Consider the following 19990-nt stretch of genomic DNA (forward strand, 5'->3'; position numbering starts at 1 on the left):
AATGCAACAATTCAAACATTTTATACCCTCCTTCTCATGTTTATATCATACCTTCATTGTCAATATACCAGCAAAAAAAACCATTCCCTATCACTATGGAGTTGCATGACCTGCAATCTCAACAAATCCGTACATTTAAAGATTGCACAATATAACTATAATCAAAAGCTGGGATAAGTCTCCCAAATTCAAAAACCTCCCAAGGGAAATAAGCCTCAGACTAGATCAAGATCAATAGACAAGGTGCAATGGAAACAAGCCAGGTAGTTGCTTTTACAAAATACACTCAAGTAACGTAAACCAGCTGTGCAGGATGGGCAGTCCCATATTCCTAATTACCTAAGTTTTAGAAATTACAATGAAAATGACCAAGTCACCAAATACAAAAAAGAAGTAGGTACAATTGAAGATTTAAAAGAAATTTGAACAAATACAGTATATGTGCAGGAAATGCTTCGAGGGATAAAAGCTAAATGCAGTCAGTTGGGACAGCTCAGGTCTGCAATGTGGTTGGCTTGGATGGGCTGCTCTAAAGTGATTATTTTGTACTGACTAAATAATTAAAACTTCTGCTTTAAATGTCCAAGGGGAAAAATAAAATAAACTGCTTATTGAACTGAATTCTGTGCTGGATAATTGCAAGTGGTATTAAATGAAACGAATGAAGACACAGGTCAGACCATACCTCATTTATTACGGAAGCAAATATTCTAGGAAAACAAGGTAACAATTGCTCTTCTTCCCATAAGGCTCCCCACCCCCCCCCCCAATCCATTCAGAGAGCTAACCACAGAACCATAGCAAGAACGCTTCAGAAACTGACAAGACAATTTATCTAGAAAACTTGTACAAAGAGATTTGATTTAATAATTGGCAACTGTTAATACAATTGTTCTGAGCATGTAACTAGCTATTAGCCATTGAACATCCTAATACTAGCACCTTTATAACAGAGGAACACAATAGTTAAATAGGGTGATTAGATGGTGTGACAGAGAGCACTCGGTATATGCACTCCTTACCCACACACCCCCGACCCCCTATCATTCTGCTGCCATTCCACTGAGAATGCACACTTCAATGACTTCCCCTTCGTATATTCTACTAATGGGTCCTGAAGGGTTTGCTTTATGGTACCTTTCCCACCGTGCATTTCAGAATACTCCATTTCTTTAGGAATGAGGATGTGCAAATGTGTATATGTTGCTTGTGTACTCTATTTAAGGTAGATACTTCTGTTTATTTTGTAATATGATTGTGAGTGCATCATATTTTAATTCATGTGTAGTCTTAAGTTAACTTTGTGGGCAATTAAATATGAAATGTCCTGATGCCTAATAAACTGGATTCATCGTTCTTAGTGGGATAGAGAGATTGAGCTGCCAGGAGCTCATACTGGACAAAGTACAGAGCTGTTATTGTGTAACATTAACAGTTTTCTTTTCACTATTTTTTCAAGTTTTATTCTAAAGTTCTGAGCGACTCCAGCTATTTATTTCTTTGATCATAATCCACATGTGTAACAGATGAGATGACATCATCAGGGAACTTTTCAAACTGGCAGTTGTGCCTCTTACCAATTGTGCAAATGAACATTTGCACCCTTTTGTATCTAGAGAGCTGGTCTTCACAAGACTGAAGTAAATTGGGAAGATTTTAATGTCTCAAGTCCCAAAGAGACTTGAATATTTAGAGTTTTTCTTGTCAGGTAAGATGGGAATCCATCTGTTATCGTGTAATTCCATGGAACCAATTGTCTACTCTTAAAATATTAAAGTAATATATGCAATTGTTATCTTTAATTTGTATTGAATCACTGCAACCATATTTGGAGTTAAGTAACAGAACCCGATGCACTTTGATTGGACTGTAAGATGTAAGATCAAAAGAACTAGGCTATTTGACTCTTCGAGTCTACTCTGCTCTTCAATCATGGCTGATCCTTTCTCCCGTCCTCAGCCCCAATCTTTTCCCCATAACCTTTGATGCCATGGCCAATCAAGAGCCTAACAATTTTTGTCTTAGATACACCCAATGACCTGGCCTCCACAGCTGCCTGTGATAACAAGTTCACCACCCTCTGGCTAAAGAAATGTCTCCACATCTCTGTTTTAAATGGACGTACCTCTATTCAAAGGCTGTGCCCTCTTGTCCTAGACTCCGTCACCATGGGAAACATCCCTTCCACATCTACTCTGTCTAGGCCTTTCATCATTTGAAGAGTTTCAATGAGATTCACCTCATCCTTCTAAATTCCAGTGAACACAGGCTCAGAGCCATCAAACATTCCTCCTATGATAACCCTTTTATTCATGGAATCATCCTTGTGAACCTCCTCTGGACCCTCTCCAATACCAGCAAATCGTATCTTAGATAAGAAGCTCAAAGCTGTTCACAATTCTCAAGGTGAGGCTTCACCAGTGCCTTATAAAGCCTCAACATCACATCCCTGCTCTTGTATTCTAGACCTCTTGAAATGAGTGCTAATGTTGCATTTGCCTCCCCATCACCAACTCAACCTGCAAATTAGCCTTTAGGGTGTTCTGCACAAGGACTCCCAAATCCCTTTGCATCTCAGATCTTTGGATCTTCTCCCCATTTAGAAAATAGTCTGCACATTTATTTCTAGCAACGAAGTGCATGTCCATGCATTTTCCAATGTTGTATTTCATTTGCCACTTTCTTGCCCATTCTTCTAATTTGCCTAAGCCCTCTGCTGCCTTTCTGTGTCTTTAATGCTACCTATCCCTCCACCAATCTTTGTATCATCAGCAAACTTGGCAACAAAGCTACCTATTCCATCATCTAAATCATTTATATACAGCATAAAAAGAAGTGGTCCCAACGCCTACCCCTGTGGAACACCACTAGTCACTGGCAGCGAACCAGAAAAGGATCCTTTTATTCCTATTCACTTCCTCCTACCAATCAGCCAATGCTCTAACCACGTTAATAACTTCTATGTAATACCACGGGCTCTTAACTTGGTAAGCAGCCTCATGTGTGGCACTTTGTCAAAGGCCTTCTGAAAGTCTAAATATACAAAATCCACCGCATCCCCTTTATATTTCCTACTTGCAGTCCTGCTCAAGGAATTTTACATAGAGATCCAAACAATAGATTCTCCCATCGAGATCACATTAAGGAACTGCGGCTAGAATTGGATGTAATTTGGATTGTCCAGGATGCTGAGAGATCATGGGCAGGAGTTTTAGCAAGGTGGTCACATCTAAGTATTGACAACAGATGAGCAGCCATCAAGAAAGGAAGATTATGCTGTCTGACAGTGCGCCTGCAGACATTGATTTCAGCAACAGTTATATGATTTTGGATATAGCAGTTTGTCGGGTGGAATGATCTATTAGGGTACAACAGCAGCAGCCAGGTTCGTGGCAACATAGACATTTCTGAGGCTCAGCAGGGAAAGGTAAAGTCAGTTAAAGTTACAGGAATCGGAGACTCTGTAGTTATGGTGATAGACAGGAGGTTATGTGTTTGTATAGGTTTATTGTGTTGCCTCCAAGGTGCTAGGGTCGGTTGTGGCCACTATAGAGACTTGGTTGAGGAACAGGGACAGGAATGGGTGCTTAATGTCCAGGGTTTTGATGTATCAGAAAAGATATAGAGAGAGGTAGGCAAAAAAGGGGAAGGGAGAGTTGGAATACGAATCAGGGAAAATATCATAGCTACACTCTGAGTGGACATAATGGAAGATTTGTACACTCGTTCTATATGGATAGAGCTCAAAAAATAGGAAGAGTGCAATCACTCTGATGGGATTGTACGACAGACTCTCAATAGTCACTGGGACATTGAGGAACAGATATGTAGGAAATATGTAGGTATCAAAACAATAGGTTTTATTACTATCAGGACAATGTTCCCTTGTTCATGTTCCAATGCCTTTCAATTTCCTCTTTTAATTCAGGATATTTATGGTGTTTCTCATCTAGTGATTTCTGTAAGTTATGTGTGTTTGGATTGGCTAAATCTATTAAGTAAGTTGTTCTTGCTTGATTATCCCATAATATTATATCTGAAAGGTTACTATGGATTATCCTATCTGTAATAATAGAGCCATCGTAATATAATTTGTGGGATTCTGACTCTAAAAAGGATCAGGCTTGTACTTATTGTAAGGTATGGCTTCTCTTATGACCTTGTACTTTAATGCAAGCTTTTGGTGAATGACGTTTGCCATTTGATTGTACCTGTGTAAATAATCAAATTGATTTAAATTGCTAGAGGATCCTGAAATATGTTGGATAGTTTCTGGTTTTTCTTGGCATTTTCTGCATTAGAGAAGGAATTCTCTGATCTCAAACCTCTGCTGCCTTGCAGTTATACCCACTCATGGTTCAGGAGTAAAACCCAAGGGAAAAATCCGGAACTGGAGTTCCTAAGCAGTCCTATGTTGAGTTCAAAGCTGACTGGCAACTCCTGCAACACATCTGGAACCAAATTGTATCCGTCTCTGCCATTCCTTTGGGTTCATCAGATGCGTGGAGGGGAGCTTGCTACATGGGCAACAGTTTGCTTTCCATATCATCCTGTTCAGGCTTGCATACCTAGACAGCTAGGATGCAACATCTACAGTCATCTCTGATCGACGAATGTCTTCACCTCACTTCACTTCTTATCAGAATTGCATATGCTTTCATGGAGTGCTGAATCCAGTTTTCATTGATGAAAATATATCCTTAGAAGTCTTATCTGATTGTTATGTAGATTTTTAATGGCTATTATTCCTCTTCCCCATTCTGTCCTTGGTAGTGTTAATTTTAGCGCATTCGAGTGTGCATAATGTTTTCTGAAGTAAGAAATTTTCGTTCTTATTTTTCTTTGTAAATTTTTCAGGTTGGTTTTGGACCAAAATATTATGCCAAAAGAATACGTTACAAAGGGTATAATGAACGTGTTTATTTCTTTTTGTTATATTTTTACTGTTGAGCTCTGTTTGACATATTTTCTTAAGCTTTGAATCAAATTCTGTTAAAAGTTTTTCCATTTTCACACAATTATCTATTTTCTTTGCTTGTTGATATCTCAGATACTTATATATTTCATACTCATCCATCAGTTATATTGAATCCTGCTGCTCTGTTTTATATTCTACTAGCTCTATTACATCTTTCCTTATGTTTAATGTTCTACATTTATCCAGTCCAAAGTTCATGTTGATATCTTTTGAAAATAGTTCTACTATTTGAAATAATTGCTTTAGCTTTACTAACGAAGGAGCATATACTTTCAAATCATCCACGTATAGAATGTGTATCAAGATACATCTCATTTCATTGCTTCTGAATTGATACCCAATTTTTGTCCAATTCAGTAAATTAGAGTGCGGGTTTAAACCTGGACAGAATCATAGTGAGCTTTGAGAGTTGCATTGGAAAATGCCTCAGTTTATTTTTATAATAGTGTTAATCTTTGGTTGTTAATAGATAGGGTGATTATAGTACACCAAAGCTTCATCAGATGGTGAAGGAATTTCACAAGTATTGGGTATAGTTTATATATATATCAACAGCTTCTCTTAACCATGAGTGTAGGACAGAGTCAAGTACTTTTTGGTAGTCAATATAACAACATGAGAGACAGACAGACAGACATACTTTATTGATCCTGAAGGAAATTGGGTTTCGTTATAGCCACACCAACCAAGAATAGTGAAGAAATATAGCAATATAAAACCAAAAATAATTAAATAATAATAAGTTAATCATGCCAAGTGGAAATAAGTCCAGGACCAGCCTATTGGCTCAGGGTGTCTGACACTCCGAGGGAGGAGTTGTAAAGTTTGATGGCCACAGGTAGGAATGACTTCCTATGATGCTCAGTGTTATATCTTGGTGGAATGAGTCTCTGGCTGAATGTACTCCTGTGCCTGGCTAGTACATTATGGAGTGGATGGGAGTCATTGTCCAAGATAGCATGCAACTTGGACAGCATCCTCATTTCAGACACCACCATCAGAGAGTCCAGTTCCACCCCAACAGCATCACTGGCCTTATGAATGAGTTTGTTGATTTTGTTGGTGTCTGCTACCCTCAGCCTGCTGCTCCAGCACACACCAGGAAACATGATAGCACTGGCCACCACAGCCTCGTAGAACTTCCTCAGCATCGTCCGGCAGATGTTAAAGGACCTCAGTCTCCTCAGGAAATAGAGACGGCTCTGACCCTTCTTGTAGACAGTCTCAGTGTTCTTTGACCAGTCCAGTTTATTGGGCTGATTGAAAAGATTCCTGCTTTTCCACTGGGCTTGATCTAGAATTACAGAATCTAGTATCAGTTGTTCTTCACATCCTTCCATACCCTTACAGTATGCTTTCTGCTCTTCTGTAATTATATTATGGTTATCTAAGTGAGTGGTGGTTAGTTGTGAGATGCATGATGTTACAATTTTACATATAGTTTGTAAACAAGTAATAGGAAGATATTTTGATGGATTTTTTGTTTCCCCTTTAGATAAAATATGTGTTTTACCTTTTGTCAAAAATTAAGGCACTTTTTCAGGATTTTTAAGAGAATTGTTGATATGCATTAATAGGTACAGATGATAATTATTTCATCTTTTTCCTTCTTGTATTTACACTGTTTTGCACACTGGTTCTTTGTCTGTCCTGTTGGGGGCAGTCTTTCATTGTGTTTCTTGTATGTACTGTGAATGCATGCAAGAATGAATATCAGTGTTCTGTACAATGACCTATATGTACTTTGTTAATAAGTTTATGCTGAACTTTGAACTTTGCAGGTATTGGTGGAGAAATGGCAGACGGAGTTTAACCTGGCCAAAGTTGAAGTGTTGCACCCTGGTAGATCAAAAGCAAAGCGAAGACCAGATACTTAACAGCACTGATGAGCAGAGGGTTCTTGGTCTGAGTTCCCTGAAAGTGACTGCTCAGACTGATAGGGAGGTTAAGAAATCATATGGCATGCCTGCTTTTATGAGTCAAGGCATTGTGTTCAAAAGACAGGAAGTTATGTTCAGCCACAACTTGTGTATTGCATACAGTTCTGGTCACCCCATTATAGAAAGGAAGTCGAAGCTTTGGAGAGGATGCAGAAGAGATTTATCAGGATGCTGCCTGGATTTGAATGAATGTGCTATAATGAGAGGTTTCACAAGCTTAGTTTGTTTTCTCTGGAGTTGCAGAGGCTAAAGGGAGATGTGATAGAAGGTTATATGATTATGAGAGATTTAGATAGAGTAGACAGTACCTTTTTCCCAGGGTTGAAATTTTATGCCAGAGAGAATGTATTTAAAATGAGAGGGAGTATTTTTAAAGGAAATGTTACAGGCAGGTTTCTTACACAGGAAGTGGTCAACGTCTGGAATGCTCTGCCTGGGGTGGTGGTAAGGGCAGATACATTAGGGACTTTTAAGAAATATTTAGACAGGCACATGAATGTGAGGAAACTGGAGGGATATGGACATTTTGTAGGCATAAGGGGTTGGCCATTTGATTACTAATTTATTTGGTTTGACACAACATTATGAGTCCAAAGGCCTGTTCTATGTTCTAGATCTATAACTAAGAAATAGTTTTAGGACTGCAGCTGACTGACTGGCATATGTAGAAATGAAGCATGTGCTTTCTTGATTATATAAATGTGAGCAGTGAGCAAGTGCCTCAGACTTCTGTCCTCAGGTTGGCATTGAGACTGAAATCAAGAACCTCTAAGAGTCTCCAGGCTAGTCATCATAAATTGGAATCCTTGATCAGCAGAAAGAGTGAGACTTATTCTGTAATCTGTTTTAGACTTAGTAAAAGGGCATTGGACTTGTTCTTTTATCAATTATTTTATACAACTGCTTTAGACTTAGTCTTTTCTATGTCTTTATATGCTCTCGTTATCACTTATTATTCCCTAATAAATAATCCTGCAGAAAGCTTGAAATGTTCCTTTTCAGTCATTGACCTAGATCCTCAAACCTGCTTACCTTTCCCTTTTACATGTACTAGGACTGTTGGAACCTCTTCTGGGGCAGAGGCAACCTATGCAAGAGGGATGGGGTTGCACCTTAACAGGAGGGAAATTAGCATTCTGGTTGGTGGATTTGTTACTGCTTCTTGGGAGGGTGAGGGGAGTCAGAGCACTAGGTCAGAAATTGATTGGATTCAAAGGAAGAGAGATGCCATGATTAGTAAGTTTGCAAGGAAGAACAGGCAGAAGCAATACAATGGGTACAGTGCAACACACGAGTTGAAGTATATTTATTTTAATGCTCCAGGGTCATTATGAATAGTTATGATGAGTAGTTATGAGTACCCATACTTGAGTATCTCCTTGAGAATCAACATCTTGTTATGGTAGAGAGGCTTGAGACTTCTTGAGATTCCAAATGCAAAGAAATCTGGAGCTTAGCGCCTGGTGGGGTCGCACAAGTGTGTAAGGTCAAGGCGGGAGGATCCAGACAGAGAGTGATCCAACCGAAACCTCAGTGGTGGAGCTGGCAAAAGAGAATGACGCATCACAACTTCAGTGAAAGTGGAGGAGGGCTGCTCCAGAGATTGGTTCTCTGTCATCTTGTATACCATGCTACTGGACACTGACCCTGGTCTGTTAAGGACCATGTGATGGCTAACACCCTATGTTAAACAAAGTCACCCACAGGCATTCTCCATGAAGGGAATAACCACTTGGGAGAGCATCATACTTGACTCGAGAGATTGCACCTCTATTTTAATGCTAGATGAACTTAGAGCATGAATAGTGCATAGAGCTATAATGTTGTGTCCATTACTGAGATTTGGTTGACGGGGGGGGGGGGCGAACAAGATATCCCAATGCTTAGATGTCTTGGAAAAGATAGAGAAGGTAGTAAAAGGGAAGGGATAAGGAAGGGTCACACTATAAATTAGGAACACAGCTACACTCAAAGGACTCATCCAGTGAGAATTCAAAAAATAAGATTGATGAAATCATGATGATGGGGGTTATAATACTGAGACCTCAACAGCCACTGGGACATTGAGGAACAGATATGCAGGTGGATTAGAGAAAGAAGTAAACTCAACAGGGATGTTGTTGTGGGAGACTTTAACTTAGTCTGGGACCTCCTAACTGCAAGAGGTTTAGATGTAGCAGAATTTGTTATGTGCATCTGGGAGGGTTTCTTAAAAGAATGCAAATAAATCAACAAGAGGAGGGGGCAAATAATCACCAGGTATTGGGAAATGAGCCTGGGCAGGTGACTGACATTTCAGTGCAGAAAATTTAGGGAACAGTGGCCACAACTCCTCAAGTTTAAAGACAGCTGTAGATAAGAATAAATAAGAACTTTGCAGAAAGGTATTAGATTGGAGCAGGCAAATTACCAGTTTATTACCAGGAACTAGGGAAAGTTAATTGGGAACAGCAGTTCTTGTAAAGACAACATCTGAAATGTGAACGATGTTTAAAGTCCAAATGTACTGTCTACAAGCTAAGTGTCTTCCAGTAGGTAGGACAAGGATGGCAAAGTAAGAAAATTCTCGATGTCAACAAGAAGAATGAATCAAATGTAAGGTTTAGGAAGGTAAATGGAAATAGAGTCCTGATAAGTCCATAGAAGCAGAATTAGTTCATTCAGCCATTGAGTTTGCTCCACCATGACTGATTTATTATTCTCCTCAATCTTTTTCTTCTGTCTTCTCCACATAACCTTGGACACCTTTCATAATCAACCACAATTTTTGTGGATAACCCTAAGAATGAGGGTTTAGTTGACAGTGAGGAAGGTTATCAAAGCATGCGGCAGGATTTGGACCAGCTGAACAAATGGGCTGAAAAGTGCCAGATGGAATTGAATACAGACAAATGAGAGGTGTTTCTTGAAAGTGGCATCACAGGAAGATAGGGTCATAAAGAGAGCTTTTAGCACATTGGCCTTTGTAAATCAAAACAGGAGTTGGAATGTTACTTGAAGTTGTTTAAAATATTAGTGAGGATTGATTTGCAGTATAATATGCAGTTCTGGTCACCTACATACAGGAAAATTATCAAAAAGATTGAAAGAGTACAGAGAAAATTTATAAGGATGTTGCCAGGACTTGAGGACCTGAGTTACAGGGACAGATTGAATAGGTTAGGACTTTGTATCCTAGAGCATAGGAGAATGATAGAAGTATACAAAGTTATGAGGGTAAATGCAAGCAAGATGTTTCCACTGAGGTTGGTTGGGACAACAACCAGAGGTCATGGGTTAAGGGTGAAAGGTGAAAAGTTTAAGGGGAACATGAGGGGAAGCATCTTCAGTCATAAGGTCGAGAGAGTGTGGAATAATCTGCCAGCACAAATGGTGCATGCAAGCTGGATTTCAACATTTAGGCAAAGTTTGGACATGGGCAGTATGGGGTACAGAGGGCTATGGTCTCACTGCAGGTCGATGGGAGTATGCATCTTAAATGGATTCAGTATGGGCTAGAAAGGCTAATGGTCCTGCTTCTGTGCTGTATTTTTCTATGACCCTATGACTCAGCCCACTGACTCTGCTCTCGCCATTCCATCATCACTGATTTATTATCCCTCTCAAACCCATTCTCCTCATAACCTTTGGCACCCTGACTAGGCAAGAACCTATCAACTTTCGCTTTAAGTATACCCAATGACTTGGTCTCCACAGGTGTCTGGGCAAAGAATTCCACAGATGCACCACCTTTCTGCAAAAGAAATTCCTCCTCATCTCTGTTCTAAAGGGACATCCTTCTGTTCTGAGGCTAGACTGGTACTAGACTCACCTGTTATGTTTTTTAAACTCCAAAACACAAAAACTAATTGGAGGGAAAGCAAGGAGCTGGGGACAACTCATGTACATTTAGTTATTTACTTAAGTGAAGCGCACATGTATCACATAATGGCATGATGATGTATGCCATTTACATACTTTTACAGATAATATGTATTATGTAAACAAAGAATGGTTAATCAAAGAATATATTTACAATATTACTCAAATATTACTGATATATTAAATACACAACACTCCTCCCTGCTTTGCTATAAACTTAACTGAATGTAGCGTGCATCTCAACACAGTATACTATGTAATACAACTACTATACAGACATACACAGCATAGTAAATTTTAAATTATTCCATTCAGTTCCATAGGTTTAATCACTATGGAGATTTTCTTACTCTTGTGGGATAGCACTTTTCCTGACAAGTGGGTCTCATTCTATATGGCAAGTGAGATTTGTGGCTGTGAAACACCGCTGTAGTGGTTGTAGGGGTTGATTCTGAGACTGCAGAATGGAGTTCTGATGCTCTGAACATCTTCTCCTTTTCTTGGCTTTTCTCTTTATTTCTTCTCTCCTTTACAATCATTTTTTTTCTTTTCCTTGCCTTCCTCTTTCTTCTAGTTTCTTGTGAGTATCTCTGAATTTGCTTATTTCACAGTTAGGTTTTGTTTATCCTCTTCCATTCCCATAGCATGTATGTCATCCTTCTATTTCGTTTCTTCTTTTTTCTTCTTTCCAGGATGTGCATCTTGTTCTTGGGAAGGTGCATTTAGTTCACTGAAATATTATTAATCTTTCCATTGCTCCCTTTATGATCTGATCTCTCCTCTGAAGAATCCTCTGTTTTCGTATCTCCATTGACTCCTTTCATTTTGTTCTTTGCATCTACTTTTACAAGCTGCTTTTGTCTCTCATTTGAAGTTCTTGTAATAATATTAATGCATACAGAGTTATTTATAGTCACAAAAACTGAATGCTTCCAATTTTCTTGAAGCTCCTTGAACTCTTTTTCAGCTTGAACCAAGTCATATTTTATACATAACTGCCTGAGTAGCAGGTCAGAAGCCTTACGTTTCCTACAAAGACTGATGAGTCAGATGACAGCTTTTGTTACTTTCATAGTTCCTCTGTGCACTATAGTCCTTCCTTAATTCAGTATGCTTTCCAACCTGAGGTTGGCACCAATATCTGTTTGCTTTCTGTTGGGCAGAAAGCATGGAGGCAGCAGGAGAAAGCATGTACAGCATGGAGGCAGTTGTGGCACCATCCAGTACTTTCCTTAATTCACTTTCAGTTGATGACAGTGAATGTGGCAAATGGTGGCTGGATCTCCTAACAAGTTGTAATTGTCTCAGCCAATCATGATTCCACAAGCTCAATGTGGCTTGCTGATTGTTGTATTTACTTTTACAAATGCCATTCCCACAGGAGTTATATAAGTTCATATTTGGATATCTGCAGGCTTCAGTTCAGCATCTTTGGAATGCCGTTCAAAATCATTTTGTGAAATATCTGAAAGAGCCAAGCCAGTGTCCAATTCCAATTAAACTAATTTGCTAATTGTTTCTAATGTACTCCATATCACTTGTGTAGTGTTAATTTTCACATTTTAAGTCTCAAGGCTAGTCAGTCCTGTTTCACTCACATCATTATCAGATTTTTCATCAACGGCATGCAGTTTAATGCTCTTATTGAAACTGCAGCTTGACTTTTTATCTTTTTCTCTTCCCTGTGCAGTTCATTTATTTTTGTCTGTCTGATATTTCATTGTAATTTGTTGCAGTTTATACAAGTTTTGACTTTAAACTGACATTGGTCTGGTGTATGTAAGCCCCTACCATTATGGTAATGTAATTTGTTCAGCCAAGCCAGTGTCTGCTTAGACCTCACAATTTTGTTCATATTCACTTTCATTCCTTACTGCAACTCCGTTACATCTCTGTCTCTTGTTTCCATTGATGCAGCTATTTCAACTGCTCTTTTAAATGTGAGTTTTACTTTTACTAGGAGCTGTTTTTGAATACTTTCTTGTAAGATTCCACAAACTAAACAATCTCTCAGTGCATCATTTAGCCCACTACCAAACTGACAACAAATACTCAGACAATCTCTTCAAATTAGCCATGTATGCTGAAATGAACTCCCTTTATGTTTGATTCCACTTATGAAACTGAAATCATTCTGTCACCAACAACAGCTTCAGTTCTAAATGGCCATGGGTCTGTGGCCAGTTAGAGATTGGGAGTGAGAGAAAAGGTGACTCACACAGGTTGGTAGTGCCTTGTGGGACTTCCAGCTTTTGAACAGCAGGCAGTCAGTGAACGAGAGAAGATGTGACTTACACAGTTCGGCGAGTGTGCACTAAAAAGTAGCACTTTGCAAGACTTTCAGCGTTAGAACAGCAAAGATTGGGATTCATCAGCACAGGGAAATAAATATAAGACGGGGGCGAGTGGAGTGGCCTGTGTTGGAGTGAACAGTGCTAGAGTGCAGATTTGAGGCTTAAGCTCTTCAAGGTTTCAGAGAGGAGAGGATTGAGTGAGAGAAGACTAAAAGCTGCAGTTAGTTTTTTTTTTACAGTTTATTTATTGTTTCCTTCTTTATAATTGCACAGTTAGAGTAGTAGGTATGCCAGGCATGATAGTTGAATGCTCCTTTTGCAGGATGTGGGAAAGCAGGGAGGCCTCCAGTGCCCCTGATGATTTCACCTGAAAGAAGTGCATCTAGCTGCGGGTTCTAATACTCCATGTTAAGGAATTGGAGCTGGAACTGGATGAACTCCGGCTGAGGGAGTGATAGACAAGACATATAGAGAGGTAGTTATGTCCAAGATACAGGACTCAGGAAACTGTGTGACAGTGAGGAAGAGAAAAGGGATTAAAAAGACTATTCAGAGTACCATTGTGGCAGTCCCCTCAACAACAGATATATCACTGGATACTGTTGAAGAAAGGGGGTGGGGTGACCTAGCAGAGAAACATCACAGTGGTCAGGTCTCTGGCATTGAGTCTGACTCTGTGGCTCAGAAAGGGAGAGAAGAGGTGAGCTGCACCGATAGGGTATTTTTTAGGGGAACAGAAAGGAGGTTCTGTGGATGAACACAAGATTCCTACATGGTATGTTGCCTCCTGAGTGTCAAGGTCCAGGACATCTCGTCTTCAGCATTCTTAAGTGGAAGGGAGAGTAGCCTGAGGCCATGGTCCATGTAGGTACCAATGACATAGGTGGGAAGAGGAATAAGGTTCTGCAGAGTTCGGGGAGATAGGTGCTGAGCTAAAAGACAGGACCTATAGGGTTGTGATTTCAGGAATGCTACCCGTGCCAGCTGATAATGTTCTGAGTTGCATAAATTTCAATTCAAGAAGTATTGTAGGAAAGGTAGAAGAGCTCAGAGTGTGGATCAACACATGGAATTTTGATATTGTACCGTCAGTGAGGCCTGGTGGCAGGAGGGTCAGGATTGGTAGTTCAATATTCCAGTGTTCCAGGAGGCCTAGTGTAGTCTAAGCAGGATTGTATAGAGTTGCAACATTACGTCACAGCTCTGAAACTCAATTCCCTGACTAATGAAGGCCAACACACCAAACACCTTCTTAACCACCCTATCAACTTGCGAACAACTTTGAGGGATCAATTGACATTGGCCTAATATCCCTCTGTTTCTCTGCACTGCAAATGTTTCTGACATTAACTTTGTGCTCTGCCATCTAGTTCAATCTTCTACAGAGTCTCACTTCTTGCTTTTCTGGATTGATGCATTTTATGAAATCATCTTCGTGACTATGTGACCAACTTGGTTCATTCAATCTGTGTGCAAGTTAAAGTCTCACAAGACAACTTATGTTGCATTCTTACATACATTAGATATTTCCTGTGCGCAGTAACATTGTCATTTGATAGCCTATATACAACTCCCAGCTGTGATTTTCCCCTTTTACTATTCCTAATGAATCCCAGATGAATTTAATATTCTACTCCTTAGATCGTGTATCATCTCTCACTATCACCCTGATCTCATCTTTAAATTACAGCACTATTCCACTTCTCTTACCTTTTTGCCGATCCTTCCATATTACCTGAATATCCTTGGATATTTAACTCCCAAAAATCCCCATCATAGGACTATGTTTCTATAATGGCCACTAAATCATATCTGATTTGTACTGATTTATGCCAGAAGTTCCCTAACCATGTCTCAAATACTATAGGTGCTCAGATAAAGTACCATGACAGGACTTAAGCAGTAGGGCTCTGAAAAGTGTGCAACAGTGCGACCAAAGGAATAAAGCTACATAGTCTCCTGAGCATTCAATGTAGACAAGGTAGATAGTGTGGTAAACAACACACTTGGGGTGCCTGCCTTCATCAGTCAGGACACTGAAAGCAAGAGTTCAGATGACATGATACAGCTGTATTGGACTTTGGTGAGATGACACTTTGAATACTGTTTGCAGTTCTGGTTACCTGGGTTTAGGAAGGGTGTCATTAAGCAGAAAAGGGCAAAGCAAAGATTCACAGCTTATTACCAGGACTGAAGGGTTTGAGCCAAGAAGAGACTTAATAAACTGTGACATATTTCTCATGTTACGTGGAACCAGCAATGATAGATGTGGAACAGAGTCAGGGAGTCATTGCAAAACAACCAAGTTTATTAGCACTCAAGCAGAAACATGGAAAATTAAACAAGTAACTAACTTAAAACGAAGTTAACAGCGCTATGCGTCTATAGCTCCCAAAATGGTTAAACTTAGATACATTTCTTAACAGAGTCTTACTGGAGCACAGTCTCAGAATGTCAGTTCAGAAAGTTTCAGGGATTCACGGGGGAATTGACAGGAGAGACTTCTAGTTTCGAAGTGTAGCGAAATGACGATCTTGAAGACGGAGATTCAAAATACAGCGAAGAAGCGAGTCTCGCAGAGACACAGCAGAAACGGCCACCATACCTTTCCAAAGGCGACCTGGCAGACACACGGTACCTCTCGAACGCTGATCTCTCAAAGCGGCCACTGTACCTTTACAGTGGAAGTGAGTTCACGATGCAGTCTGTTTCAAAGAGTCCACAAAAAGTGAGAATTTCACCACCTAACTGACGTGAGACGTCCCTTTTCTAGGTCTGGTCACCACACACCTGAGACTTTGCAGGGTTTACCAACGTGGGTGCCAAACTTCCATGTTTGGATTATGAAATGTCAATCACTGCCATTCAGTAGATACAACAAGTTCAGTAGCCATTCAATAGATACATGGATAGGAAATGTCAAGAGAGAAATGAGCCAAATGGAGGGAATTGAGACTAGCTCAGGGAAAAAAGTTGACAGGTGTGAATGGACTGTTTTCATGCACTATAGTTCAATGACTCTAAGATCCACAAAGGACAGGAAAGTTTGAAGAAGGTAGTTCACCTCCTTTACCTAATGAGCAAATAGGTAAAATAAATTAACAAGGGACTTGCCAATGGAACTCACGTCTATTAATCATGACTTTTAAAAACACTCTCATCTTACAGTATTTCAATGTGATGTTTGACATCATTTTTATATTACAATGTGTCACATGAAAGAAAAAATGGACTTCATTTTTTTCCCATGTGAGTTTAAGTTTTGGTACAATTTTTCGATGAGTATTGGGGGAAAAGGTGATGAAATTAGAGTATGGATCAGGAAAAATGATGTTTTGGTTATTATAGAGATTTGCTCAAGAGAGGTACAGGAATGGATGTTTCATGTTCCAGGTTTTCGATGGTTTAGTAAAGACAGAGAGGAAGGTAACAGGGGAAACTGTACTATTAATCAAGGACAAAATTACAGCTGCACTCAGAGGGAGCATCCTCTGAATTTATCTGGATAAAATTCAAAAATAAGAAATGTGCCCTCAAGTTCATTGGCAGATACTACAGAGACCTCCCTGCCCTGTACCACACCAGTAGACACCAGGACATTGAGGAACAAACATAAAGACAGTTTAGGGAAGGTGCAAAACCAACATTATTGTTGTAGGTGACTTCAATATAGTCTAGCACCTCCTTACTACAAAATGTTTAGATAAGGCAGAATTTATTAGACGCATCCAGGAGAGATTCTTAAATCAATATGTAAATAGTTTAACAAGAGGAAGAGCTATTCAGGACCTGGTTTTCAGGAATGAACTTGGTAAGATGACTGACCTTTCCGTGGGAGAACAGTAAGGAACAGTGACTACAATTTCTTAAGTTTTAAGATAGCTATAGGTAAGGATAAATATGGAACTTGTTGGAGAGAACTAAATGGGAGTAGGGTAAATAAGTATTTTATTAAGTAGAACTTGGGGCAAGTCCATATCTGACATGTGCAGGGTGTTTAAAGAATTAAGTGTAGGCAGATGGAATTAATTTTGTTAGGCACAATTGCTAGGTTAAATAGTGGGCTGAAGGGCCTTTTCCTGTGCTATACAGTTCTACTTTCCATATTCTACCGCACTTTGCTTCGTTCAGTTACCAGTATCATTTGGATTCAATAGGTTTCTTTTAAGAGACTCCTAGGTAGGTACATGGAGCTTAGAAAAATAGAGGGCTATGCAATAGGGTAATTCTAAGCTGTTTCTAGAGTTGGTTACATTGTCAGCACAACATTGTAGATTTCTGTGTACTATGTTCTTGTATTCAGACTTTTAACTTATTCTCCCAGGCATATGTGGTAGTGATAATTCATTTGCAAAGGTGGGCTTGGTTGCTGTACCTTGCCAAATTGCTTTTGATATGTGGTTCTTAACTGGCTTGAACAAAGATCATTACTGAAATAACGATCAAATAAATAATAATTCATTGGATTAATTGTTTTGTTCCTTTTCAATGGTTCTATTGATCCTTGACAGAAAAATAAGATAAACCTGGGGAGACAACAAACTGTGGAAGCCTCAACTTAAATCAGCATTATAAAGCCTTAATAACAGTTAATGTTTTGATTTCTTGGAGACATTTATCTTTTTGGTGCATTTATCTCAATCTTTCTTCCCTCATGCTCATTTTCATCCGTAAAAGGAAGAAACAATAATCTATTAGTTAGCTTAGTTTGCATTTATTTTTCAGATTACCATAGTCCTTCAAGAAGAGAGCATTAGAATCTTTTGAATGGATTTCAAACAGGTCACACAGTGTGCATTGCAGTCTATGGCAGCACTGCACTTTACATTATCTGTTTCTTCCACACCCTACTCCAGCACAACTTATCCTAAATTCTCATCTCAGGTAAGTAATTACAAACAGTAGAATTTCTCAGAATACAAGCACTCTGTACTGGTGAGACCAATTCTTTTTGCAAGGACAAATCATTGCTCCCATAGTGTATTTGCATTTTGAGTATCAAGCCGTTGCACATAGTAAGATATGCAGTCTGATGACATCCATCACCATGTCAACTTCATTGTTCAACTCTGAACAGGCAACATTGACTTCATCAGTATCCGACTTCAACACTTCAGGCTGATTTCTGCTGGAGATGCATTTGCCATGTACTGTAATAAGACATGCTGAAGCCTAACATGCCAAGAAACAAGGCTGAGCGTTGCATCAGTGCGTCTGTCCTATGTGGAGGCAATTTTCCAGGAGCCTTAGCCTAAAAAGCAAAATACAAATATGTTGCTTTGAACGCACAAAAATGATGCACTTTTAATTAGAATATATTCAATAAGTATAAGTTCATTTGTATTTCAGATGACCAGTCTTAAGTATTTTTTGAGAATAGCGCAAAGCTCAAAAGTTTTACTCTTGCCAACCTATCATTTCGAGAAAAAGAGCAGGCTCTTTCAACTGATATTCTGCTTACCTTTAAAGAAACGTGGGATTGCTAGAAAAAAGACCCATCTTATTGCATATATCAAGTTTTTCCCAAAATTGCAAGTGTGATTTTATTTGGCTTGTGTTATATAGTCATACACAAATTTCATTGTTTAATTTTTGGACTCAGTACAACTCAGCTTTTATTGTGCATTCTAAGCACACACTTGAAATCTCCATAGGAATCCACTATATTAATTGTATATATTTTAAAATATGTATTAATATATTTAGCCTCATGGTGGCATACTGCTTAAATTACCAAGCTAGTAACCCACAGACTTGATCTCAATTTGGATAAATGTGGTCAAATCCCTCTGTAAATTCAGTAAAGACTCTGCAAAAATGTAAGGAATATTCTTTGGTAATTATGAAACTACTGGATTGTAATAAAAAAACTAGCTCACTAATGTCCTTTGGTGGAAGACATCTGCTATGCACCTTTTCTAATGTGACTTAGTGTGGTAAACTATGTATACCTGTCTGGACACGCCCCTCTGCTGACTGCTCCTGTGGCTGTATAAAGGCGACTGGGGCACTGTTCCCCCCCACCCCCCCCAGTCTTAGACATGTCGTGCTCCCTTTTTGCTGTTAATAAAAGCCTATTGTTCACTTCCAGTCTCCTAGAGTTATTGATGGTGCATCACTTAGTGAATGAACACTGAAGGATACTTAACTCTTAACTGCCCTCTAAAATGGCCATAAAAACCTATGGATGCATTATAACAAAGTTAAAGCAGATAATGGATGAAACAGATCACCCAGGCACAGAATTGTGACATGGCTCATCTAGATAATTTCGGCTCCAATAATACAAGGAAGTGCAATATTACCCTGGACAATACGTCCCAAATGAGTGACAAATCGTCCATCGTTCACCACTGGGGTACTGGCTATCATTAATACCATCTGCAAAATCTATGTAAATTTTATAGGTTTTATTTGTAGATTTTATTCAGATACTCATGTAAGATATTCCAAAGACATTTAACAAAACTGTAATTGACAGGGACAGTATGTAGATGGGAAGATCACCAAACTGCTGCAGGTCCCCCTATTGTTCTTCCCTCATTATTACTGGATCCTTGAAGCTCATCCTTCCCCAACAACATTGTGGAAGTACTTTGATTTGGGTGGCATTTTCAGGAACACCCATACTCTAAAAATATCCAATAAAATGTACAGTGCCATAATAAAACATCTATTCATTTATTTAGATAAACATTTATGGTACATTCATCTGAATTACTGATTCTTCCCTTCCGTTATCAAAACAAATTATATTAATTTACCAAACAAACAATAGACTGTAAGGAACTGAAGCAGCCGGGAGCACTGTAGTGAGGTTTCTAGTCTTTTCACTACTAAAACTAGTAAAAGGTAAATTCCATACTCCTGGCCTATTTCCATAACTCCGGTATCCCTTAATGTCCAAAAATTTTTAA

The 19990-nt window shown here is 39.1% G+C and overlaps 1 long non-coding RNA gene across 2 annotated transcripts in view; it reads left to right on the forward strand.

Annotated features, from left to right (window-relative positions):
- Positions 1 to 19990, forward strand: part of LOC132400727 (uncharacterized) — a 159524-nt gene that overhangs the window by 35198 nt on the left and 104336 nt on the right. The window lies entirely within an intron of this gene.

Source organism: Hypanus sabinus, chromosome 10, assembly GCF_030144855.1.
Source record: "Hypanus sabinus isolate sHypSab1 chromosome 10, sHypSab1.hap1, whole genome shotgun sequence".
Taxonomy (NCBI): domain Eukaryota; kingdom Metazoa; phylum Chordata; class Chondrichthyes; order Myliobatiformes; family Dasyatidae; genus Hypanus; species Hypanus sabinus.